Source organism: Microtus oregoni, unplaced genomic scaffold, assembly GCF_018167655.1.
Source record: "Microtus oregoni isolate MIOR12 unplaced genomic scaffold, Mior012 000019F_ref0000042, whole genome shotgun sequence".
NCBI classification, from domain to species: Eukaryota; Metazoa; Chordata; class Mammalia; order Rodentia; family Cricetidae; genus Microtus; species Microtus oregoni.
Window position 1 is genome coordinate 21,469,970 of NW_024543078.1, and position 27,749 is coordinate 21,497,718.

Genomic DNA, 27,749 nt, shown 5'->3' on the forward strand with positions numbered 1-27,749 from the left:
CACAGTAATAATAAGTAAAATTTATATTAAACCAAACATTAGAGCTATGTAAAAAATATGCTTTTGCTCCAATTCCTTAATAAAAATTTCCTAAAATAAGCTTAATTGCTCTCCATCTTCAGGAACAGTCGATGAATCAACTGTCTTCTCATCTAGATTAGGAAACCTGAAAGGATAAAACGCTCTATTTGCCTGTGAAGTACACGAAATATTCATCAGGCACAGTCAATGCATGTATATTAGCTGCTCAACAAAGCAAGCATGCCGCATAATAATAAAAAAAAAAGGTGACTGCAGAGTCAAAATATCTCCCTGAGGACATTCACTAATTACACAGGTGATATACCAAGCGCACAGTGGGAGAAACCAGGTAGTTACTCCAGAAACCAACTGATCAAGTTAAACACGGCCCGTAAAGACATTTTGTCATCACTTATCATGGGTGATGCAATGAGGTATGTTGTAAAGAATCTCAATCAAATACAAGAAACCACTAGGCAAACCTAAACTGCCAGATCTAAAAAATAACTATAAAAGTTTGTTAGAAGTCTCCAAAGTCACAAAAGGAAAGAAACAGAATTGTCAGGGACTGAAGATTAGTACGGTTCAGTTAAGCAAACAGTACTGCACCAATGTCAAGTTCCTGGTTTGGACAAATACGCTGGTTGCAGGAGTTGCTAATGTTAGAGGGTTGAGTGAAGGGTATATGAATGAGCTTGTATTAGTTTTCTAAATTATTTCAAAATAGAGAAAAAAAGATAACAAAGTAAGTTCCTTAAATACTAGGAATTTAAAAAATGAATTCACAGAAAAAAGAGAAAAAGAAAAAAAAAGTCGGGCGGTGGTGGCACACATCTTTAGTCCCAGCACTCGGGAGGCAGAGGCAGGCAGATCTCTGTGCGTTCAAAGCCAGCCTGGTCTACAGAGCTAGTTTCATGCCAGGCTCCAAAGCTACAGAGAAACCCTGCCTTGAAAAACTGAAAGGAAAAAAAACAAAAAGATTTCAAGGGCCAGTGAAATGGTTTAGCGAGAAAAGGTACTTACAGTCAAGCCTCAGCTCAGTTTCTGGGACCTCCATGGTAGGAGAGAACAGATTCTCAAAAGCTGCTCTCTGATCTTTACACATGTGCCATGGCATGCACATACCCATCCCAACACACAAAATAAATGTAATTTTTTAAAATGAATTCAAGATCCAAAGTTTGCCTTCAAGACTGTACATGATTTAGAAATAAGTTCTCTATTGTATACTTTTGCCAAATCACTGTGTCTTCTGGGTCTCGCATTCTCTTTTTTCTGAAAATTTATTTAATTTTGGACTGGAGAGCTGTTTAGCACTGGATGTTCTTACAGAAGACTCAGGTTCAATTTCCTGTAACCTACATGGTGGCTAACAACTGTTGGTAACTCTAGTTTCAGGGACCCAATGCCCTCTTCTGGCCTCCTTGGGCACTGAGGCACACATGGTGCATAGGCAAAAGACACATTAAATAAATTTTTTAAAGATGATTTTATCTGTATGTGCCTGCCCACATAAATGCAGGTCTTGTGGAGACAAGGGGGTGGTGTTGGATCCTCTGAAGCTGGAGTAACAGTTGGTTAAGGGCCTTTCAACATGTGTGCTGGGACCTCAATGTTGGTCCTTTGCAAGAGTCACAAGCACTCTTAACCACAAGCCATCTCTCTAGTTCCTCATGTCCCTTTTCTAGGTGAAATTATCTTGTCCATAACCTTCAGTCAAGGAAGCTGCTAATGTAGCCATTCACTGGAGAGGAAGAAGAAGGAAGTATAAAAGAATGACACATTCCATTCAAAAAGCTTTTATATATAAATCTTAAAGTTCAAAGTACCACTAATTATCTCATTATAGTGTTTCTTTCAAACTATAAGAGACACTTTTGCAAAATAAAGTCATCACTACTTAAGATTGACAAAAAGTTGGGACCCTGAATAAGGGCTTGATCCAGTTCTTTATGAACCCTCAAATTTCCCAGCCAGTTCTGAAGCATGTGACTTTCATATGTTATAAGGCAGTGACAGCACTTATCATATGTTACAGGGTCTGTCATGAGGACTGAGAGAAAACAACTCTGCATTAAGATTTCAATGCTGGGCCATGTGCTGGGCTCACTCATCAAATATACTTTCCTTTTTACAAAGGAACCTAATACAGGACGTGATTCAAATCTGCACCTCAGTAAAATTACCAATAACTAAAAGCTATAGAGTTTGGAGTATCATAAAATTATCCCAACTGGAACATTATTCAGCTGTTAAGAAAAATGAAATTCACAGATAAATGGGTGAAGCTAGAAGACAAACTCATCCTGAGATAAGACAAACATTGCATGCTTTCTCTTCTATGGGGATGCTAGCTTTTAAGTTTCAGATGTGTGCACTATAATTAGAAAAGCCACAGAGACAGGAGGAGAGGATCTTCCAAGGAAGAAGAAATAGAATACAATATTATGGGGCTGGAGAGATGTCTCAGTGGTTAAGAGCATTGCCTGCTCTTCCAAAGGTCCTGAGTTCAATTCCCGGCAACCACACGGTGGCTCACAACCATCTGTAATGAGGTCTGGTGCCCTCTACTGGCCTGCAGACATACACACAGAAAGAATATTGTATACATAATAAATAAATAAATATTTTTAAAAAAGAATACAATATTATGGAGAGAAAAAGGGGAAAACAGAACAGGAACATCAAATCAGGATGGGGATGGGACACCAGGGAAAGGAAGGGTACAGAGAAGGACAACTAACACTAAAAGACTTTGGAAAAACCATACAGTAGAAGCTTCCTAAAACCACCAGTGCCAGGAATGGGTTACATCTTCTTGAGCCATTAGCCAAGCGGATGCTGAAAACATCACAGGCTATTGCCATGGTTATTGGTTGCTCCCCACAACCTGAGGTAAGGCCCTATTGCTAAAGACAACACTTATGTCACTGAACACAGAAGCTGGGCTGGCATCCAATTAGAAGCTTCACCCCTACTAATGACTACCATTTGGTGCTAGGAGGAACTCTGCATGAAACCAGAGGAGAAAGGTAATTTATCCATTACCCAGCTACAAACCTACAACAGAGATCTGTCTGCAAGATAGACTGGTACAATGGTGTTATGTATGGGAGTACCCAATCACTTTTTGATTGTACTTAAGGCCAACTGCTGAGATGGAACCCATGCTGACATTGCTAACGTACTCCAGGACCTGAGACTAGATAGGTCACGAGCTAAGGGGAAAACCTACTACTATTATTCTGTTAAAAGAAGATAGCAATAAAATAACTCCTAATGACATATTACTATACCCACAGATCAGAGCTTTGCTCAGCCTTCACTGGGAAGCTTCTTCTTGCAGTAGTTGGGAAATAACACAGAAACTCGTAACTGGACAGTACGCAGAGTGGAGACTCTGGAGCTCTCAGACCTAAATAGGACGTCGTCAATAAACCCTCCCCTCAAGGCTCAGGGATCTATGTGGAGGAGGAGGAGGCAGAAAGATCATAAGAACCAGGGCCAAGAGATGATCCCAAGGAAACAGTCTTCAAGACACAATAGGACTGGTGAATTAATGAATTCGCAGAGACTGTGGTAGCATACACAAGATCTTCATAGGTTCAAGTCAGACAAGGCCCCAGAGGGAGAGAGGAAAGTAGACATAGGGTTCCAACCCTAACCAACTGACATCTGCTGGCAAAGGGAAAACCAGTTTTCTTCAATGAAGTGTCACTGGGTCTACAACCACATTCCAGGGTTGTTGTTTTTTTTTTTTTAGCCTTTTTTTTTTTTTGTCTTATTGGCTTTTCGTTTGTTTTGATCTTCACTTTGCGGCATTTGTTTATTTAAAAAGAGTACATACACATAAAGTTGGATAGATAAGGAAGAGAAAGGATGTCGGAGGAGTTAGGGGAGAGGAAAAACATGTTAAAATGTATTGTATGAAAAATAAAATTTTCACCTGCAAGAGAGCAAATAGTGATTTACAATGACCACAAAATGTAAAAAAATCAAATATTTATCAAAGTCTAAATATTTAATGAAGAATACTAAATGGGGCTTAATAAACATTTGCTTGACTTAGAGTAATGCTGCCCCATAACTTAAGTCTAACCATTTTCTCAGACTTAACTGTGTTTCTTGGTACCTAAGTTAATGTTTATAATTAACTCTTTGTAGATAACTTTGATACCATATAAAAATTTCTAATTTTCTAATACTCTTAATATTTAATAATTGTAAAAATCATAATACTTAATGGCTAAGGCAAATTTAAGAATCTCAAATTAGTTTTAAGATTAAATGCTATATATGTGGTTTTTTTTTCAACAGAGGAAAATCAGATGAATTTGGACGTTTTACTATTCTTATAGAAGTTAACTACTTAAGTGTTTTTTTTTTCAAAATGTCTTAGTAAGCTTTATTTAAAAAGAATGAGAAGAAAACTTTAGTTGATCTCTAACTACAAATAAAATAACTATTTCAGAGAAGGTGGTGCTAAGAAGCCATTACTAATGTCAATGCTGTTCCTCTCAACAAACCACGGTAAGTTAATCCTGCAGCTTCATTTCCTGCTAAGTGCTTGCAGGTGATCTCTCTGGCAAATCACACTGTGTTCTCCAGAAACTTTTAAAAAGTCATTTAGAGACACTGTGTGTGGGAGGTTAAGAACATCTATATTTTTAAAACAAAGTGAATATTTTAAATTACTGGAATGTGGTTGTAGACCCAGTGACACTTCATTGAAGAAAACTGGTTTTCCCTTTGCCAGCAGATGTCAGTTGGTTAGGGTTGGAACCCTATGTCTACTTTCCTCTCTCCCTTCTGGGGCCCTGTCTGACTTGAACCTATGATCTTCATTAGGAAAATAAGTACGTATATCTATGTTGTTTCCATGAATTTCCTTTTTTCTTTCATCTGATTATTGCTACACCATCAAATCACAAATATCCCAAATAACCAAATTATGATCAATTTTCCGACTTCTGCCATAGCCATTTTTAATTAACAAGAGATTACTTCTTCACACGCTAGAAAAAAGATCATACATATATACCAATATCTAGATAAGACCTAATTTCTTTTGAATTTACTATTAAAACCATTTCAATTCTAATTTTTCTTTAGGTAAAAACAGAACACTGCTGGGAAATGATGAATGTTTTTTAGTGGGAAGATTCCCGGCAATTAATAAACAGCTCTAATATTGTTCAATCTCTTCTTACCCAAATCGTAACAATTAAAATATTGTGTAGAAACCCCACTTCCAATCCCTAAAGCACAGCTAACAAAGGTGTAAGACAGCAACACCATTCTAGCTACTAAGTTATCTTCTTCCCAGAACATAGTTCTCAAACTTGAAAGGAAAAAGGGTGAAAAACATTAGGCTCTACAATATGTAAAAAAACTAAGACTGTAGGTTAGCACACAAACAGTAAAAATAAGAACAGACTTGCATTTTCTGTTGGTGTGCAATCAACAGCCACAAACACCTGTAGGTATTATATTTCTCAGGCTTTCTTCACCACTGATAGGAATTTATCAATTATATCCTAAGAACACAGAAACTGTGGATTTGAGATTTATCCAATCTTTGTCCTAAGACAGAAGAAAATTTAACCATATACAACACAATTCTAAAGTTAAATATTGAAAAAAATGCAAAATAAAAGCAGGCTGATTATGCTTTGGATAATTAACTTTTGCAAGTTTACCTTTACCCGAAGTCTCAGAATGGCCCTTAAAATTAAGCCTCAGAGCACGAACCTTTTTATTCTGTCGCTATCACCACACGCTGACACTCCTTCTCACCAGAGGATAAAGTGGAAATAGTACGAAAGCATCTGCGGATGGTTCTGGGAACCATACACCGCACAATGCCGTCTGCTCAGTGTTCTTTCACTCAGTGCCTCAGAACGTGTGTGGGTGGCCTGCCTTACGCAAAGTAGGTAAACACTCCAGAAGCCGAGCTGCTATTGGCTAAACTGAGAATTTGCTTCTCCTCTACCTCCTCCCTGAGACAGTTTGTGGCCCAAAAGGGAAGAAACGGAAGAGGAAGCAGGGAAGAATTTTTAACACAGGCTTAACAGCAAATTATAGAATAACGCACTTCCAAAGTATTCTCCTTCTTTAAAAGCCACTCGAGATTGGCTATGTTCCTGCTCCGTAAATGCTGAAAATATACTAAGGTATCTACTAGTTCATAATACTAAAATAGCCTATTTTAACAAATTTAGTATAATAAATAATCAAACATTCCATTTAGGAAAATAAAATTAATAAAATTCACATGTACAAAATATTCATTAAGTACCATGAAATGAGCTTGATTCCCCCCCCCCATGCACATACAAATCTGGTAACAAAATAGTATATTACCCTGAACATAAATATAGGTGAATATTTAATCATATTCTCAGCTGATAATACAGGGGATCTAGTGCTCTCCTCTGGCTTCTGAGGGCACCAGGCATGCAGGTGGTGCAGACATACATGCAGACAAAACACCCACACACATAAAAGAAAAAAAGTTCTTTAGTGGCACTCAAGTGTCCAGCCACTACATTCTACTAGTGCCCCCAAACTGATGCTGGTACTCATTATTAACAGCCACTATGGAAATGACTCACTAATTTAACAACTTAAGACATAATTAAAGTATGTTACACTGAATAGTATTAGTACCTCTAACTAGCGACACATGGTTCCAAAGTCAGTAGGTGCCCTTACTCATCTTAATGAGAATCAAAGTCCTGCCTAGAAATAGTTTATCTTTCTTGAAAATTCATATAAATGATTTTGGTGGCTCTATGTTTATCTAAGACACCTTCCATCACAATGTGCCCATAGGACACAGCTCTGATTCACAGAGGTCAATCATATTTAAGATAGTACTGGGACAAGTCACTAGTGCCTTGGCACAAAACGAGGCACCCTTCTCTTAGAGTTAAGTTTCTCTCTCTTCTCCCCAGCATTCCATAACTGTGCCAACATGTCCCAAAACTGCCCTTCAGTAAATCTTCATAACATTTCTTCTGCTCCTTCTGCTGGACACAGTGAAATACATCTGCTCAGGTATCCTCTTTATGTCTAGTAAAGATATGCCCAGGCCCTAAAACTCACTGAAGACAATCTGAATATATTCTAGGATCTTGCTATCTGAGAACCCTATCTTGCCATGTTATTCTAGGCCGAGGATTGCTCAAGAAACCGGACATGACAGGTTTAACACTCATACCAAACAGAATGTAGTTGTAGTTGTCTATACCTAATGCCACAACAAAACCTAAGGACGTGCCTGCCATTCTTTGGATCAAAATATCAACTCTCTAATGTTTGGAAGTATATCTCTTGCTCATTCCTATGACAACCAACTTATCAAACAGTCTATATAATATGTCATCATTCCTACTTCAATGAATAGAAACAGAGAACTACAAGTACAAAACTTCCTCACATATTTCCTCATCATTTATATCAAGTGATGTCAGGAAACAGTTTTTTCTTAAAGAGCTCTGAGAAGATACTAAAGACAAAGTTTGGTGTTCCACATGTTCTAAGTGATTACAATGAGTTGCTTTTAGAATAGGCCAAAGACACATATCTTTAACAGAGAGAATGGTTAGAATTAAATTTCCAGACAAGTTCTGATTGCTTAAACAAAACATTGTTTTGTTTCTGACATGTGCTTTTATTTATAATGATGTTTGATTAATAATGTCATGAAAGCCAAGCAAACACAAAAACAAAACATAACCAAACCTTTAAGTAGCTTTCTTGGCTGGTGGGAATTGGCTACTAAGCTTTGGCAAATGGACCTAAATTCCCAACAACTTTTCTTCTGTTCTTAACTATTTGGCTCAGAGCATGAGAGCTTCATTTCCTTGCCTCACTCTCTATTACTAGAGTTACTTTAGTAGAGCTCCAGGACAGGCCCTAAAACCTTTAAAGTCACGATCCTTCACAAGTTAACTAGAACAAGGTACACTTACCTCACAATTTCTAGGCAAATTTCAAGTGTTTCTTTCCTTAATTGTTGTCTTTTTTCTTAAGTGCTGTAGCCTAGGCTTCGGCTTCACCTTTGGGCACAGCTGTCCTTTGAGAACTTGCTTCTCTAATGATCTATGCATACTTGCAAGGTTATAGTCAAGGACTCATTCCTTAGTCCCTGGACCTCTAGCCACACCCGAAGCAGGTGTGTAAATTCCTTTAGTCTCCCCTTCCTGGTGATGGTTTGCTCCTGTTCCTCAACTAGTCACATACAGTTCATGTAGATGGCACCTGCTATTCTATAGAAAGTTTTTGTTTGTTTGCTTGTTTTAGGAAGCATGAATATGACCAGGTTTTTACTTCCCAAATCAATGTAACTCCCATTTTAGAAAATGTTCATTAAGTCCAAGTTTTGTTAACAAAGCGTAATTCTTCCTGATTAAGAACAATGAAAAGAAAAAAGTCACTAGTGGAATTGTATTTTGAAGATGAAAAGAACTTTAATGAATATACTGTTCAATTTGTTCCTTTCAAGTCTGTTATTTATGAATGAGACAAGTCTGTGTAGCTGCACGAGCTCAGGTTAATTTGGGGAAGGTTGGAGGGCCACATACTGAATTTAACAAGCGTAACTTGTTAATTCTCATATCAGAACTTATTTGGAGGTAATATCCCAAACACTAAAGGAACACAGCCACCAGTCAACAAAGAATTATAATGTACTGTGTACACAGGACAGTGAAATCTTTAGTACTTCTTTTCTATATTTGTTATAATTTTTTAAAAATTTAGTTTTTATTTTATGTGTTTGCCTCCATGTATGTATGTATGTATGTATGTATGTGCAATATGTGTGGTGCCCAAAGAGGCCAGAAGAGGGTGTCAGATCCCCAGGAACAGGAGTGACAGACTGTTGTGAGCCACCATATGGTTACTGGGAAACAAACATAGGTCCTCTGCAAGAGCAGCAGGTACTCTTAGTTGACAAGCTACCTTTCCAGCCTAATTTGTTTAGTTTTATATTATAAAGGGAAAACGGACAATTAGACAAAAACCTGATGACAGGCACCATAGAGACTTGGTTGGTTGTTTGTTCAAACAGGCATGTGGAGGTTGGGGTGGGTGTGTGCTTGTGAAGGTCAACATCAGATGTCTTCCTCTATAGCTCCCCCAAACCCCACCTTATTTTTTGAATCAAGGTTTCTCACTGACTTAGAGCTAGCTGTTTCTGCTAGACTGGCTTGCCAGCTAGCCTTCAGGGCTTGCTTCCCTCTGCCTCAACCTCTCCAGCACAGAAGTTACAATTATATGTTATATGTTCAGCTTTGATGTGAATGCTAGGGGTCCAAGCTTGCTTCACCAAGTTTGTACAGCAATACTTTACCCTCTGAGCCATCTCCCCAGCTCTGAGACTGTTTGTTTGTTTGTTTTGTACACCAGAGGGCATGCTTCTCTAAACCAGCTGTTCAGACACCTACTTTGTGGGCTCTGCTTACTTGCAAGTCTCCTCAAACAAACACAAGAAATCTAGGCATGGGAAGTGCTGACATAGCTAATCCACAAAATGGGAAAAGGGAATTTTTCAAATCATATATCTAATAAAAGGCTTATAATCTGAACAAAGTACTTTAAAATTGATATAATACAATAACTCAGATAAAAAATGGTAAAGTGAAAATATTTGCTTCTTCAGAGACTATAGACAGAAAAAAAATGCAGAAACAAAAATCAAATCCACAAGATGTCATTTTCCCTTATATGTTTATTATAGACAGCAATATTCATAGTAATAGTAATAATAAAGCCAGGTAAAGTTACTGAAAAGTGAAAACTTTTTAATTACTGCTAGTTGGAAAAAAATGGGAGAGTCACTTTGAGAAAATACTTTAATAATTCCTCAAGGTTTAAATATAATCATATCTAGGCAGAAACACAAGAGAAATGAAAACCTAAGTCTACAGAAAACTGTACCTATTTTTACAGCATTGCCCCAAGTTGGACATACTCAAAATTCTCTTAGAATGGAAACAACCCAAGTCTATTAATTTATGAATAAACAAAATATATAAACCATATAATAAAGCATTAGTGGCCAGTGAAAACGAGATAAAGTGCTGGATATGTTACAACATGGATGAACTTTCAAAACAATGTGCTAAGGAAAAGGAGCCAGTCACAAAAGGTACAGGCCTTCTGGATGACTGTCCTTACATGAAATGAGTGGGTTGGTGGTGGACTGTCTGAATGTGTGTATATCTCGCTCTCTGTATGTGATGCAAATAGAAGATGGAAATGATAGCTAAAGGGTTATTTGTTTCACAGGATGTAAATATTCTTACATTTCAATGACAGTGTACACAAATCTTTGAAACCCCTTAAGACTATACTCAAGTAGGTGAACTGAAAGGTATGTAAATTATTCCTGATACAGTGGTGAGAATAAATAGGCTAACAAATAAAGCACCAGAATAAAAGATACAGATTATAGACTCAAGGATGACTGGATGCTGGCAGCACTCACCTGGAATTTAAAACTTGATCTTACTCAACTTTAGAACTTACATAAACTTTTAAACTCTAGATACTGTAACCTACTTCTTGAGTGAGCAGAATGGAGGGAAATTAATCATATGAACACCAACATAAGTTTAAGTTTTCACAGATGAAGCTGCATTTCCCAATCCAAGGGTTTTTTGGTTGTTTGTCTGTTTGTTATTTTTGAGACAGGGTATCCCTGTTTAGACCTCAAACTCAGAGATCTACTTGCCTCTGCCTCCCGAGTGCTGGGATTGAAGGCATGTGCCACCAAGGCCTGATTTCAATTCTACTTAATATATCATAAATCATGAAACTCACAATTCAGCTTGGAATTTTAAATCTCACATTTTTCTTCATGTAGCTTTCATTGCAGAGATGGGTTTGTACTATATGTTTTTGCTGACACCTTATATAACCTTCGATTTTGTTTGATATCAACCAATTCCTGACAATAACTGGGTATTCAACAACTTTACACCGATTTTAATACTATGTATACCCACGAAATCACAGGCTAAAGGCTCAGTCTCATAATACCATTCTCAATTCTATCATCTACACTGTATTATGCAAACTGTAACCCCAGCTGGGGCAGCAAGACCACAAGCTCTAGGTCAGTCTTTGCTCTACAGTGAGACTGCCACAGACAGGCAAGCTGTAGTTCTGACCTATGCATATAAAGTGAAGGGCTTTTACTCCTTTCTTGGGTTCTATAATTTATTAGTTTTATTTACAGAAGAACTCACAAAAGAAAAATGTTTCATGTATGTTTCCTAGTCTACTATAAAGAATACAAGTCAGGGACAGTTACTTGAGAGCCTGAAAGAGGGAGATCACTTAAACCCAGAAGCCTATCTCAAAAACAAAAAACAAAGCAAAACAAAAAGGGGGGATTAAAATAAATAGTATCACTTAGAGACAGTCAAATGGAAGGGCAAGGCATTTAAAGTAACGGTATGCAGGAGAGCTTTCATGCCCTCTCCAGGTATGCCACTTGTGGTCTGGATAGGAATGGCCCCATAGACTCATGTATTTGAATGCTCGGCCTATAGATAGGGCACAACTAAGAAGTGTGGCCAGGGGAGGAAGTGTGTCACTGTGGGGGCGGGCTTTGAGGCCTCGTATGTTCAGGTTATACTCAGCATGGAGCTCAGTTCACTTCCTGTTGCCTGTGGATGAAGATGTGGAACTCTCAGCTACCTCTCTAGAACCATGTCTGCCTGTGTGCTAGCTTACTTCCTACCATGATGATAATGGACTAAAACCTCTGAAGCTGTAAGCTGTCCTCAATTAAATGTTTTCCTTTAAAGTGTTGCTGTGGTTCTAGTGTCTCTTCACTGCAACAGAAACCCTAAGACAACACTTCCAGTACTCAGATTTATTCACTAGCCAAAAAACTCAACCTTATCCTGGTCTTCTCTTGTGGGTCAGTAGTAAAACAATGTTCTACTTTCTAGTCACTTGGCGACCAATCCCATCCTGAGGCTGTTAAGAAAAACCATTCTAAGTCACTCAAGTGCATATATTCAAGAATGATCTAAAAGGGACACACATGAATAACAACATTTACTCTAAGGAATTTCAGGGGTTTTAGCTTATGCCTGCTTGGCATAAGCATTAAACATACTTCTGAACCATTTAAATTAGCAATAGTGTCAAATTAGGCTTAATATTCAAATAGACAGCTCAGTAGTGTTGGAGCCCACAAACTCTACAGGGAGTGCACAGCTGACAGACCAATAGACAGACCCACGGGAGTGTAAACATACATGTCCACATGGAATAACTGTTTTGCAGCGGTTGTCCTTTGGAAAAACTGTCATATCTGAAAAAACCTTGTGAACAAGTCATAATTTTTCCCTTCAAAATAGGATTAATTCCCCAAACACCTCAGCAGTGTGACTTATACCATGAGGCCTTGGAGCAATGGCACTCACTCTTCATTCTATCAGTTAAATTTACAGAGTTAATCCCACAAAATAACTTGCTAACAGACCACACTGAACAGGAAGGCAGCTATAAGAGTATTCAGACTAAAGAAAAAAAAAAGCTGATATGGTTATGAAAAGATGTATATATCGGGGCTGGAGAGATGGTTCAACGATTAAGAGCACTGCCTACTCTTCCAAATGTCCTGAGTTCAATTCCCGGCAATTACATGGTGGCTTACAACCATCTGTAATGAGGTCTGGTGCGCTCTTCTGGCCTAAAGACATACATGCAGACAGAATATTGTATACATAATAAGTAAATAAATAAATATATATATTTTTAAAAAGTGTATATATCAATCACTCAGAGCCCAATCAGTTCAAGGCATTTAGTATTTAAACAATTGATTAAGTAATTTATTATCTAGCGGGACACTTGTGTAATATAGCATTGTGGAGGTCAGAGGACAACTTGGAAGAGTCCATTCTTTTCTTTCCTCAAACATGTGGGTCCTAGGGATGGAACTTAAGTCTTGAGGCTTAGTACAAAGCACCTTTATCCACCAAGCCATTGTGCCCACGCCCAGATACAATATCAATGTTCCTTAACATCAAATACTGTGTGATGTTAAAGAAAAGTGTCATAATTTAGCTGAAAGAGGTTCCAAGAAAAGCTTCATTTCAAGAGGGATATTTAAGTTGAACCATAAGAAGTAGACTAGATTCTCCTAAGTGAGGAAAAGCACTTTTAAGTGGAAGAAACTACTGCATCAAGATGGAAAACACATAGGGAAAGAAAAACTATTTTTGTGTGTTAAGGCAAGGGTAAATTATTAGGTTCCCTGGAGTGAAGATTTGGTTAGACTAATGAAAGCCAACGAGAAATCGGGGCCGTATTTTTGTATGCTTGGAGACTATCAGAAAGAACACACAACAGTGTAGTAAGTGAATGAAAGGCATCTGGAAGGTAAAGAAGAGCCTAGTACTGTGAGCCCGAAGAACAGGAACAAAGATTGAATGTTGCCCCATCAAAAGCCTTTAACTAAGGTTTCAGAAAGAAGATAAACATACATAGCAGGTAAAACAGTTTTCATCATAGAAATTTTCTGTGATTTTCTGTGTTAGCCATATAATGATGGTCTTAAAAGAGAACAGTCTTTAAGCAATCAGATTTCAAAAAGCATATTTTAAAGGTACAATGGTTTTATCTGCCCATCATTATTTGTTTTGCCTCATTCCAGCACCATAGTCAACTCTTTTTTTCTTACTGGCTCTCAAATTCTTTCCTAAAATCTTTTATTTTAACCTGAGTTAAAGATTTAGTTGGACTATTATGACATCTGTAGTGAGTTTCTGAATGTATAATTTGATCTGTGTTTATCTACTTTTTTGCATTAATTATGCATTCTTGGCCTTTTTACTAGAATCTTACTGCAGAATATATAGTAGCATGCTTAAAATTTAAATTTCATACATCTCACCATCTTCAGTAGCAACCTCTTAATGTTTTCAAAATTAATCAAAACACTGAGCTGAAATAAGTTTACCTAATTATTTCATAACACAATAGAAGATCTAATTACCATGTTGCCCTTTCTCTCTGAAGGAAAGAAACAAAGATATTGCACAGTGCCGATGAATTCACATCTGTAAGTCTGGATTTTTTTTTTAACTTTTCACCATAGAAGAGTGATACTAGTGTATTCTCACTGAGCCAAGAATCTACAAGGACAAACAGCAAAGCTACGCATTATGGTGAAATCAATTAGGTTATTCACACATTTAGTGAATGCTTGCCAAAGCCTTCCCTTTTTCGGTACCAATAAAAAGCAGTCATACTGTTTTTAAAAAGTTAGTTTGTTTTGAAAAAAAGCCAGGGTTCTTAAATTCAGTGTCTCTTCATAACTCTTGCTCACTTTGTGTGGGTGGAAGGAAGAAACCAAGACATCCAGAACAAAATGGGAAGTAAAGAGAAATTTTTAGACAGCAATAAATTGTAAAAATCATTAACTTATAGTCAGGATGATATTCTGAAAAGAAACATAAATGGAAAAATTTGCGTATGCATTGGCAATGCAAAAATAGTAGGTGCAGAATGCCGTAAATGTAGAGGTCTTTTCTTTAGATCAATTTGGTTCTTGTCAACTCAATAAGTTACAACTGAAACATATTTAAACAGGTTCTATTTAACTGTTCTTAATGACTATAAAGATGGTTGTATCTGGGGACTTGAATTTTTAACCCTTGACGAAATCAATATATTTTCTTTATGCTAGCAGTAAAAGTGCTCTTCATCAAATATCTATAAAATTTCCAACACTAAGCACTTAAGTATCTATCTCAGAAAGTTCATCTCAAAGAAACTGTTCAAACTCTGTAAAAATGCAAGACCTATACAAACACACAGATACACTGAGGATCCTTGAAGACCCAGATCCACACACAGCAGTAGAAATTTCATGAATGTAGAACTATCCGAATCAGAGTTTCCTCAACTTACCATATATGTATAATCACTTTTCATCTGAGAATTTTTTATGACCCCAATAAACAGGCATACAAATCAAATACTTGCTAATAATAAATAAAATAATTTAAAAACAATTCTTTCGTGTATATATATAATTTATTGTTCACTAAAAATGAAGAAAATCTGAATGTAATAAGTTGTGCTTATGTTTACACAGAGTATTAACTGTTGGTTAAACCAACTGAGGGTGTAAAGTAGCTCCAATGTTCCCAGAGTTGACTGACATTTTTTATAATCACCAATGCTGAGAACATCTCTTTGTATAAACACAAAGTATGAAATAACAAAAATCTTTTTAGGCCCTTTCAGAAACTGTTAGATAATTCTCAGTTATAATTTCACTGAATAAACTGAGACATTTGATTTTATCGACTCTCTTTCTATCCCATGGACACTTGGCAGTAGTTTATTACTATGTTCATTTAACCTAGCCAACCACAAGTTTTGGGCTCATTTAACAGTACTGGAGCAGCTTTTTGTTTGTCTTTTGTTTTTGTTTTTCAAGTCAGGGTCTCACTGTGTAGTTCTGGCTGTGGCCTCAAACTCACGGAGATCTTCCTACCTCAGTGCTGGCTCCTGAAGCAGGCTTTAAACCCAAGCACAAAGTAGTTGGCTACTCCCATAACACCTGCACCACTACTGCATCAATGGGTCTATCTTGCCAGGTCAGTTACTACTGCAGCTCACAGGAGACTTTCCTCCCTTCTAGAATCATGAAAGCCAGTCCGTGGGGATGAAGCTTCAGGGTTGGTATTATCTTATTTTCTCATGTCTCCAGCAATCGGGTCTTAACATCAACTTCTGGAGAGTAACAGAGCAATGGCAACAGTCTGTTACGTCTTAGTATATGAGACCCCAATGGGTTTTTATCTGACAGTTTATAATGTCTACAAAGCCATTTTCTCTTTGCAGTAGAAAGCAATTAATACAGAAACCCTCAACCAGTTAATATACAGAGGATAAGAAACTGTGGAGTGTTCAGCTCTATATGCGACATCTATATCACACCTTTTTCCTGCCAAGTTACATGTAAGAGGGAGTAAAAAAGACTGCAAGAGCTTTATCTGTAAGGAAACAATGTTGGCCAGCCATGACAGGACCATTGTAAACATGAACTCACAGAGCCTATGACTCATGTAGAAGACCTGCATAAGATCAAGCCAGTCAGAATCCCACACAGATTGGGGGGGCGGGGATGGCTGCTGGAGGAGAGCCAGTTTTCTTTTGGGATTCAGGAATGCTCCTGTAAATGGTATCAATGGGCATTTGAGGGGGGAGGGGGAAAAGGAGGGAAGAAGAAAAGAGAGAGGAGGGAGAGAGGGAGGGAGGAGCCATACAAGTGAGCAAGAGAGCAGGTAGGGTAAAGGTAGACTTTAGTCAAACACATTATATAAAAATTTAATGAACAGAAAAAGTACTGGTAACATTATTTGAGCCTTAGAGCAGAATGATGCCACTCCAATTTATATAAATCAATGCATTCCACCCCCCTTGATCCTGTAAGCTGAGTTTTCTCTTACAATGGTCTAAAAAAACTATTTCAAGTATGTTTGCTTTCCTTACAGTAAATATTAGGTCATAGAATTCAGTTCCAAGAAAAGATGAAAATATTTTTCCTCACAGATGATTCTGTCTTTTCTATGTCTGCCCTCCTCTCAAAGACACAGGGCTTTTATTTTATGCCTCATATTATCAATAAAAAGAATTTTATTTTTCCTCGAGAAGGATAAAAAAATGAAAAAAAAATAAAGTAACAAGTAACAGGAGGAGGAGATGGGGTAAGCCATCTAGCTATGCTGTAAATAGTAAACAGGTATGCTTTTACCTATGGGTTAAACAAGAGCCAGTGACTAAAGCTTAGAAAATTAAGGAAATTCAATATACAAATTTTAATACAAAGGCAACAATTTAAAAAGCACCTGGTAAAAACTGGGATTCATAAACAACTCCCTCAAAAATTAAAATCTTAGACAAAAAAAATAAGGCAAATTATTGCATAATGTCAAAAGGTAACAGTTAATCATAAAGTAAAAATTCTTGATTATATGCACTATGTGATTATGACATGTTACTGAGTGCCTAAGATATCCTAAAAATTTGGTTAGCAAAAGGCTCAACAAAGTAAATCACAGCTAAAGTCACTGTAGTAATACTGTGAAGCTACGCACAGTAGCTTTCTGGGCGTTGGCGATTTAGACCAAGAAGAGAGAAAAGCAAACAATGCACATGGAATTAATGTGGAATTATAGCACATACTGTGCTTCCCAGATCTCACCAAGGTGAGCTTCCACATGGCCATTTTAGAGCACGCCTTAAAGCACCAGGTGCACATCCTTGAGCAAATCACAACACTTCTCATCACAGTGAGGCTTTTAATATGCAGTCTGCATGCTCGCTGATGAGATCAGTTATTACTTGAGATGAAATAAAATAAAGTGATATTAAAGGAGGCCTGGAGCCAGACTGTCTCTGTCTGACTGCTGACACCAACATTAGTTTCTGTAACTGGACTAGCTTCCACTGAGGAGCAATTTCCTTACTTGCAAACTTGAGATAACAATAAAAATAACTGGCATATTTGCAGCCTATATCATAAATGCCAAGTATCAGAATTTTACATGTTGTCTTTCATTCTTAATAATGTTCTTAGTAGATGAATAATAAAAGTAGTACTATTGGTTATTTTGTAGAGGAAGAAACCAACACCCAATCAACTAATTTAATTGCCTGAGGCCACAAAAATAAAAAGTGACATTTGGGAAAACTGGGAGAGATGGCTCACTGGCTGCTCCTCTCCAGGTTCTATTCCTAGTATCCACAGGGCAGCAAATAATTGTCTGGAACTCCAAATCATGAAGACTTGATTCTTGCCTCTGATTTCTGTGGGTAATGCACGTACATGGTATGCAAACACATATGCAGGCAACACATCCACACACATCCACTCTTTAAGTGACATTTAGGACTAAATCATAAAAATTTTGGTTAAGGACCTATATACACAACCATTATATCCTACAATATTACTTAATTTCACAGTATCGTCATAAGATATTAAGCACCTAGACTATAGTAGTAGCACACCACATCTTAATAATTAGTACTTTGACAGTTTCTCTTTACAAGACTATACAGTCAGTTTAAATAAAATTAATATGCCAGGTGGTGGTGCACACCTTTAATCCAAGCACTTGGGAAGCAGAGGCAGGTGGATTTCTGTGAGTTCAAGGCCAGCCTGGTCTACAGAGTTGAGTTCCAGGACAGGCTCCAAAGCTACACAGAGAAACCCTATCTTGAAAAATAAAAACAATTAATATGGAAAGTAATTTTTGCTGAAAAAAAATTACTTGAAGAGGGAGAAAAACGCAGGAAATTCTTATGGGGCCTAAGCATGGGAATTTAAGATACTTTTGAAATACCCAAGGGAGGTGTTGGAAACAAATGCATATACAACTCTTGAGCCTAGAAGAGAGAGATGGACTGGAATATAAACCCAACACCAACAGAATTACCTGATCTGGGGAAAGAGTATAGAGAGGACAGGAGAAAGAGAGAGAACCTAAAACTAAGGTGGCTAAAGGCTGTAAGACAAGGAAACAATGTTAATATATTTAAAATACTGAAGTGATGAAGTATGACCTTCACAACTGTTTCAAAGGATTACTGAGATTTCAGTTATTATTAGCATCTTTATATATATTATAATCAAGCTTAGAAAGCATGCATTTGAGGAATTAGAGAAATGGCTCTGTGTGAATGAGAGCTTGCTGCTCTTGCAAAAGACCTGGGAGTTCAGCTCCTGCACCTACATGGAGGCTCACAGACACCTATGGCTTAGGTTCCAGAGTATCCAACACCCTCTTCTGGCTTCTACGAGCAGTAGGCACATACATATGTGGTGTCTATACATGCAAACAGGCAAAACACTCATCATGTAAAATAAGATAAGGAAATAAATCTTGCAAACATTTGAGACATGCTGATAATTACATTCAAACTCTGTCCCTGACTAGCCACCACTACTACCTATCTACTATGAACTTTGTGGCTGAGTTATGATCTAATGTAATTAGAAACTAGGATCTAATGCAATTTTCCCAATTGCAACTTCTAGAATTCAGGAGCCTGAGGCAGGAGGACAACAGTAAGACCCTGTCAACACACGCGCCCACACGTGGCAACAACAAAACCAAGCAAGCAAACAAACAAAAACCATGAAAAATGTATTAGGCACCAGGGAAACAAGAAAACTAAGACTTGACCCCTGCCCTTACAAAGCTATGTAAAACAACTTAAGGTCAACTTAATCTAGTAAAATAGTGCTTGGGCCTCAGGGGAGCAAAGAACACACATCCAAGTTTAGGATGTAGGGGTTTAGGCTTGCCTGGTTTAATGATGATGATGATAACAACAACACCCACTCACCGAATTTGCTGAGTTCTTCCCATAATTTGTAGACGCTAGGAGCAAAACCTAGTGAATTTAGATCTCTATACACAGAGGTATGGCCTACCAAAGTGGATGGGGATGTAGCTAGGCTGGTGAGTGCTTGCCTGGCATGCATTAAGTTCTGGGTTGGCAGTGCTGTCTGTAGCTATAGAACTTGTCAAGGGAAAGAATGAAGATCAAAAATTCAAGATCATCTTGGGCTACAAAGCTCAGGAGGCTACACACAAAAAAAGGGGAAGAGAGGAGAAGGAAGAAGAGAGAGAGGCTAGGGTGAAGGAAGGGAGGGAGATTTTACGTTTTACCACAAAGACATTAATCAAACAATAAAGAGGCCTGAGGCCCTAACTCGAGAAGAGTCTCTTGTATACTACCCAAAATGCTTGGTGTAATGGAAAGGCATCAGGCAAAGGCATTTATTTCGAGCAAAGGGACTAACATATATAGAGGTCCAAAACTACCTTGCAAAGAATAAGAATGTCTTTGTGGTTTAAGCACTGTGGTGGTTTAAATGAGAAATGCTCCCCCATTGGTTTAGGTATTTGAATACTTGGTCCCAAGGTGATGGTACTATTTGAGGAGGTCAGGCACTCTTTAGGAGGTAGAGCTTTGCTGGAAGAAGAATATCACTGGGGGCAGGCTTTGAGAGTTTATAGTTCACCTTACTTCCTGTTCTGTTTCCTGTGTGCTGATAAAATGTGACTAGCTAGCTTTCTGTTCCTGTTAACATGCCATGTTGACTCCACCATGATGGACTCTATTCCTCTAGAACAATAAGTCAAGATAAACCTTTTCTTAAGGGTTTTCTTAAGGTCAGTGCTTTATCACTGTAACAGAAAAGCAATTAATACAAGCATGATAATGAAGGGGAGATTATAGCTAGAGTAAAGGAGACCACATAAAGACTTTATAAGCCAAGATAATGCATTTGAACAGACATAAAAGGAAATGGGAACACAGTGCAGGGGACTGACAAAACTGAGTTTATTTGGCCAGACCCTCGACTTGACAAGCTCAAGGCGTTCCATCTCTTGATCCCACCTGGCCCACTCCAGAGTCTTTAGCTCAGTACACGGTACCACTATCCTACCAGAAAACTGAAGTCTTCAATGCTCCCTTCGTCATAATCCTTTAGAAACCATCCCACAGCTATGCCATTATTTGACTTCTAAAGCAGACTCGGCACACACTACCAGGTCTTTGCTCATGCCATCCTCTTAGCCTGAACAATACTGCTCTCTTTAATTAACCGGTGCCTTGGTGTTCCTGACAGTGTACAGACTCAACTCAGAGAGCTCTCTTTTTAGCCAATAAAACACGGGTCCCTTCTGCTGCTCTCTCACAGCAACCTGATCTGTACTGATTTGTACATTTAATTGCTTTTAATATCTCCCTCCCTATTCTGTTATTTTCATTCAGAAAGAACTGCCTGGGTTTGTTTTTGCACTGGTTACCGAATGCTTGCACAGCACTTTCTCAACACACAGGAAAATAACTCTGATAGCAATATGGAGGATGAATGAAACATGTGGTGACTAGGACCAGGGACACCAAATAAAAATAATCATAGCAGAATGCTAATAACAATAAAATTAGTCTCTAATTTCTGAGTATCTGCTTTATGTTTGCTCTGCGTTGTGGACTGAACAAAGTGTCTTTATCCCTTTCAGAGCTGGTAGAAAGGTATTTAGATCCTTGAGGTTAAGTAAATCAAGTCAACTGCTCAGGGCAACAGAGCTATTAATCCCATGGAGTAAGGATCTGAATCCAGTTTTCTTCTAGTCAAAGTTTTTGTTATTCTACCCTATCTTTACTGTGAATAATACGCAGAGTGGAAAAAACACCATGATTAATGTGCTATTAGACTGAAGTATGGGGAGTGAGTCCAAAGAACAGTTTAGTAGTGATATAAGAACTAGAGGGAAAGAAACAAGAGCACCTGTAAGACCCCTAAATCCAAAGGCCTTGGAATTACTACTTGTTTCGTAAGTAAAATATGGCGCATGGCTCACAGTAGTAGCACACCTATAATTTCAACACTTGGGAAGCTGATTTCAAAGCCAACTAGACCATACAGAGAGTTCAAGGCCAGCCTGAGATACTACATAATAATAATGTGTTTCAAAAATCCTAAGTAAACAAATAAGAACTTCGGTTCTAGTCAGACACATTGAATGAAAATGTGCATCTTAATATCATCCCCTGGTTTCATATAGTAATATTTGAGAAGTAATGGTATGGTTCCATTAAGTAAATAAAGAAGACAACCACATCACAAGCCAGTCCATAGAGCTAGAACTAAGGTTTTTAATCTCTGGTTTCACGGTTTGTCTACAAACATCATTCTGAACTTCATTTACATGAGATTCACGCTAGAGAATCTTTAGAACTTGAAATGATTGTAAATCAATTTATTGCTAAGTATTTTAATTTGTTCTATCCCTTTTGGTGTCCTGTAAATTTTCTCTAATCTTTCAATATCTTTAATGAAACATTAAACTGCTATCCCTGAATACAAAGAATTCTTAAGTTCGTGTAGTGTCAAAGAGTGAATCATGAATATAAAGAGGCATTAGCACAGACTATCTTTACAGAAGCAAATCAGTATGGAAGTGAGACTTCCTATAGGCAGACAATTTGAAGTCATGGAATCTTGAAGCTGAAAGAGACTAAGGCTGAGATGACAGATGGATGTCATCTAAAGCGCCAACTATATATTAAATGCTGTATCAAGAAAAGAGTCTGGTTGGGTGCTGCTGTGCATATCTGTAATACAGCACAGCACAGCACCCAGGAAGCTAAGGCAGGATAACCATAAAGTTAGTCCAGGAAACACAACGATCCAGACTCAAAAGGCCAAAAGTCATCTGAAGCTGGTTTGTGATCGACATTTAGTTATAACTTTTATGTGGGGTTCCAAAGAGAACATAAGTACTACAAAGCATGTGACTTTGTAAAGACAAAGAAACTAAGGCTAAGGTGGGCTAAAAGAAATACACAGCAACAAAATAAACAAATCAGAATTCTAGGTCTAACTTTAGGGTTGGGATTTTTATCCAGCACATAATGCCTCTTTTCTCTGATGTATTTATACAATAAAAATGTTCTTTTTATGTAACAGATAATAAAAGTCAAACCAATTAAAATTTAACAGGGAGGGAATACACACCTTTGAAGGTTTTATTAGGCTATTACAGGGTTTGCAATTCTATAATAAAGACATGTTCACGTAAGTACATTCAAAGATTTAAATAAAGGTTGAACCTTTAGGTTCTATCACTATGATCAATGAATCTCTAACTCAAACTGTTTCCTGACAATTTCACTTCATGGCAAATTTTCCCATATGACAATTCTTTTTAGAGTTCAGCCGTTATGACTCAGGGCACCTCGGCGCTATGAAGGAGCTTTCAATATAAGGGGTAGGAGGAGAATGAGGGGCCTACTGAATCATTAACAGCCTACACAGTTATGAAACCCAGCAAATCCTTTTTGGAAACCATTTTCAAAGCAACTTTAGGAGGCAAATTCTGGTGAAAGCCTTATTAAAAGACTGGTCTTTAAGAGATGATTTATATACAAGAAAACCTCTTATTTGTTTAAAGAACACACAACTGGGAATTTTCAGCGGAAGCATTTTCTCTTTGAATGTCACATCTTTTTTGATTTGGTATCACTAAGTCAGTGTATGCCCTACGTTCAACAGTTTAAGAGCCTCCTCAACATCTGTCACAGCTCTCGGGTAAACTGCAAGAACTAGTTAAAAGACTGAATCACCCTGCTTTATGTGAAAGTTACAGTAAAGCAGTGAGCCCATGTAGAGTATTCTGATGCGGGGAGTCTACATATAGACAAGGTTGTGGTTTCTAATTACAACAGCCACTACTTTACAAAGACATATCTCAACACATTTTCTCATGAATAATAAACTTAATTAGGTTTGTAATTTGGATGCTCTTGTCCTTTTATGTTAAATGCAGAGAATGGCAATGAGAACAATCTGAAGAAAACCCCTCATGCTAACCATAGCCTGAAATGAAGAAAACTACCGCCCAGTACTCACACTTCACTAATCTGCCGTAAACACAGAGGAACTGAAGTACTAAGGATAGTGTCTGCCAGGAATCAGGAATACAGCACTGAGGTTTGGAGAACCAACAAAGCACCTCCTAATGGTTCCACTTACTGTTAAAAAATAAAACTAAACTTAATTGAGCCTTCAAAAAAATTAATCCCACTTATATGTTGAAAACTATAATAAACAACTAGGAAACATCAAGGCCAATCAATCACTTTTCGTTTCTTTCTTGTGGAAGGAAGGTAGAAACTTATCACATTACCCATCTTCTCCTATCTTCTGCTTGAATATGAGGAGAAAACGCAACAACGGAAATCCAGACAATTCTCTCCTAAGGTCACCTCAAATTATATTATTATAGTGCTAATTAAGGCTCCAATTGTTTCACATTTTGGAAAAGACAACAAATACTAAGAGCAGAAAATACCCTTTGAAATTCCACTCAGCTATTAATTCTGCTACCAACTGTTGGTCTAACAACATATAGTTCCTACCTGAATGTAGTATTAATTTATGAAGCTTCCAATTCAGTATGCCTATTTCGGTTTCCTATATTGATCTAAAAATCTACATCCCACAGGTCAAATAGTTGTATCTCTGTGTCTGACAGAATACACCACATTACCAGATACACATTTTTAAAAAAAAGAAGCAAAACAAAGGCAAAGATAAGAAGTTAAAAAGGAACAGGTTAAGGCAGAAACAGGAAATTGCTACATAGTTACCCTTTATTGCCTTTTTATTTTTACAAGTGAATCAAAGACAGCTTTTACAACTTTTAGAGTTAACATAAAGCCCAAGAATTAAACATAGGCTGCTCTGTATTTCATGCTAGCACAGTGGTGTTTAAAATACATTAATTAATCCATCCATTTTAATACATCCATCCTCACAGTATGTTTACATAAGGACTGAGTCTGGGTATTTATACATATACACACACACACACACATTACATTTCTAACAATTTACAGAAAATATCTTAAGACAGGGTTTTGCTAAAGTACTCTTAATACAGCTGGGCATGGTGGCCAATGCCTTTAGTGCCAGCATTCCAGAGGCAGAGGAAGGCGGGTGTCTGTGAGTTCAAGGCCAGTCTGATCTATGTAGTGAGTTCCAGAACAGCCAGGGCTAAATATGGAGACTCTATTTCAATCAATCAACCAACCAACACTAATAACGTATTCCCTTTTCTTTAATCTGACAGGCAGTATTTATCCAGATGGTAGTCGCAACACATGTGGTTAGAACATTCAAATAAGAACTCAAATAAGATCCACTGTTAAAGATTGGTCTTCAAACATCATAGCTATGATGCCACATTTGCTTATGATCTTTCTGATGTAAAACCACATCCACAACTCAGTGGCCACCAAACCATTCTGCAGTTTCCTTAACTGTAAGCTGTTTGAAGCTACCAGTTTAGTACTTTGAATTATTTTTTTTTCACACTCCGAATAGTTGTAGGAGTTCAGCAGAGGTTGGAGGAACCAGCTCAGTCTTGGCATAGTGCCAAAATGTGGTCAATCAAGACTTTGACTAAGTCATGGCAATGTTTACTGGCACCAGAGCCTTGTCTGAGAAGTTACTGATGAACTTGGTCATGGTCTAAGGTGAAAGGTTCATTTCCCAGAACCCATAAAGTATTCTTAATACAAATGTGTATTTATAATCTTAATGGCTATAATTAAAGTTCACAAATTCTGATTATTGCCATTAAATTCTAAAAAATATGAATGAAAAAGTTATACTTCCTCTATCATTTCACATAAATAGAAAAATGTAGTCTTTATTAAATTATCAAATAAGTTTCATTTCTCAGGTTGGAAACACTGACTGTAGAAAGTACAAAGATTAATTTTTCAAAATTAATAATATCTACATATATTAATAATATCTACATTGTCCTATAGACAAATTTCTAAAAATCTCTAATCAAGAGTTTCTGGACATTTAAACATTTGGGTAAGATCCGTTTTTTTTTTTTTTTTTCAGCCTATGGTTGGAGTGCTCATAAGGTCCAGGGATGACCCAATACTATTATTCTGCTAAAATGGCATAGGATCCAATGGCCATCTAAATTAATACCTCCATACCCATAGACTAGGGCAGCTTTCAGACCTCATCAGAGAAGTTTCTTTGTGCAGGTACAGCAGTTAATACAGAAACTCACAATTTGTCAAAGTGCAAAGAATAAATGTCAGTGGAGTGCTCAGTCACAAATGGAGCATCTGTATCATGTGTCTCCTCCACTGCATAAGAGGGGCAGAAAGATTTTAAGAGCCATGAGTCAGGAGGGACTGGAGTGAAACTGTGCTCTGGACTTGACAGGGCAGATGTGCTCACGAGCTCACAGCAGCTATAGCTGTCTGCAATTGATCAAGTCAGTCAACATTCTAACATGGAAGGAGACCCAAGGGGTTCATGAGCCCCTCATGAACATGGATTCTAGAAAAGAGAGAGTTTTTAAAGGGTGTGACCCCTGGCAGGTCAACAAGGCTCCAGTGAATGGCCCCTCACCCACGATCATATGGACAGCACAAGCTGGACTGGATGTTTTGTTTTTTAAGATGAGTTGGAGATGGGGTGAGGTAGATGTGGGAGGAGTGAGAGAGAATAATGTTCAAAATACATTGAATGAAAATGCTCAAGGAATTAATAAAAATATTAAAGGATCTATTTTTCTATAGTTCTAATATTGAAGATTCAACTTTATTTCTCAGTAGATCTGAGAAGTTAAGCATGAATACACAATTTGTGATTCAGACTCATATTCCACATGTACATGTGTGGAGGCCAGAGGTTGATGTAGGTGTCTTCTTCAATTGCTCTCCTTCTCGTTTTTGAGACAGTCTCTTCAAGAGCCTGGAGCAAGCCTTTCAGCAAAGCTGGCTTAGCCAGTGAGCTACAGCGAGCTTCCTGTTTCCACCTCTGCAGTGCCGGGGACTACAGGTACATGCCACAGGTTAGGCTTGTGTTACATGGGTGCCAGTCTGACTCAGCCATCTCCCAAGCCCCACATTCATCTCGTGACATTATACCTGTCAGTCTTCCAGTTCCCCAGTTGTATGCCACAGCAACTAGAAAGTTCCACAATTTTCCTACACTTTCAAGTCCAGTCTTTTGTTAATGAATGCATTTTATTTTACCTTTTACTAACTGGTCACCATTAAATGTACTGTTTAGTCCTAAATACATGATACATATGAAATTTACCTGCAACAACTGTTTTTGAGTACTTAAACATTAAGAAATGGACATAGTCATGTGTGTATATCTGTTTTAGTATTTAGAACATAAATATCCAAACAAGTTTACTGCTTTTCACACAGTCACATTCAGAGTTATACTCATCCAAATGCTGTAATTGTTCAGAACATTATTAAACCCCTCAGATCATGGGTGGATTTAATTTTTAGAAATAGTATTTGCCTTCTCAGAGTGGATGTGGTGTTTAGAATAGCCTCATATTACTTCCTATTTTTCTCCTGTCAAAATCCCTATCTGAAAAATAAAATGAAGTAACCTATAGCTAATAAGCCTTCTTTCCTCAAAAACAAGGAGTCAAAGAATTAATACAAAATAATGAACTATTTTCATGTGTGGCTGTCAGACAGGCTTTTAAAGCAATTAAAAAACCTTCTAAAACTATTCTGAGCAATCTTCATATTGATGAACATGGTTTTCATAATGGCTAAAGACTATATATACAAGCACACACACACAGGCACAATTAAAGCAAGGATGGAGAGCGAGCCTTATACTTTTTACTATTCTCACATTATCTCCTGATACTGTTTTGTCTGTACATGCATGCATAGTCACATTCACATATGTGCAGGTACCTGTGGAGGCCAGAGACTGACATCAAGAGTCTTCCTCAATTACCCTCTTCTTTTACATACTGAGGAAGAGTCTTTCACTTGAACTCAGAGCTTGTTGACTCAACTAGTCTAACTAACCAGCTTGCTCTGGGGTTCTAGTCTCTGCCTCACAAATGTTAAGATTAGAGACAGGCCAACATGTTTGCCCAGCATTGATATGGGCGCCAACTCCAGACTTCTTACTTCACAGTAAGCACTAAAACCACCGAGCCCACTCCAGGCCTACTCCCATACTCATCGTCTCTGCAGTCTAGGGCCATTGCAGCTCAGGGTCACTGTACCTGCTGCCCCCCTTATCAAGCATGTCTGACAAGATTAGACTTGCACTCTTACATCCCAAAGCCTTC

At 37.7% G+C, this 27,749-nt stretch overlaps 1 protein-coding gene and 1 pseudogene across 1 annotated transcript in view; both read right to left on the reverse strand.

Moving 5' to 3' along the window:
• The window catches only part of Peli1 (pellino E3 ubiquitin protein ligase 1), a 50,564-nt gene that overhangs the window by 16,131 nt on the left and 6,684 nt on the right, over positions 1-27,749 (reverse strand). The window lies entirely within an intron of this gene.
• Positions 24,784-26,123, reverse strand: LOC121459255 (annotated as a pseudogene).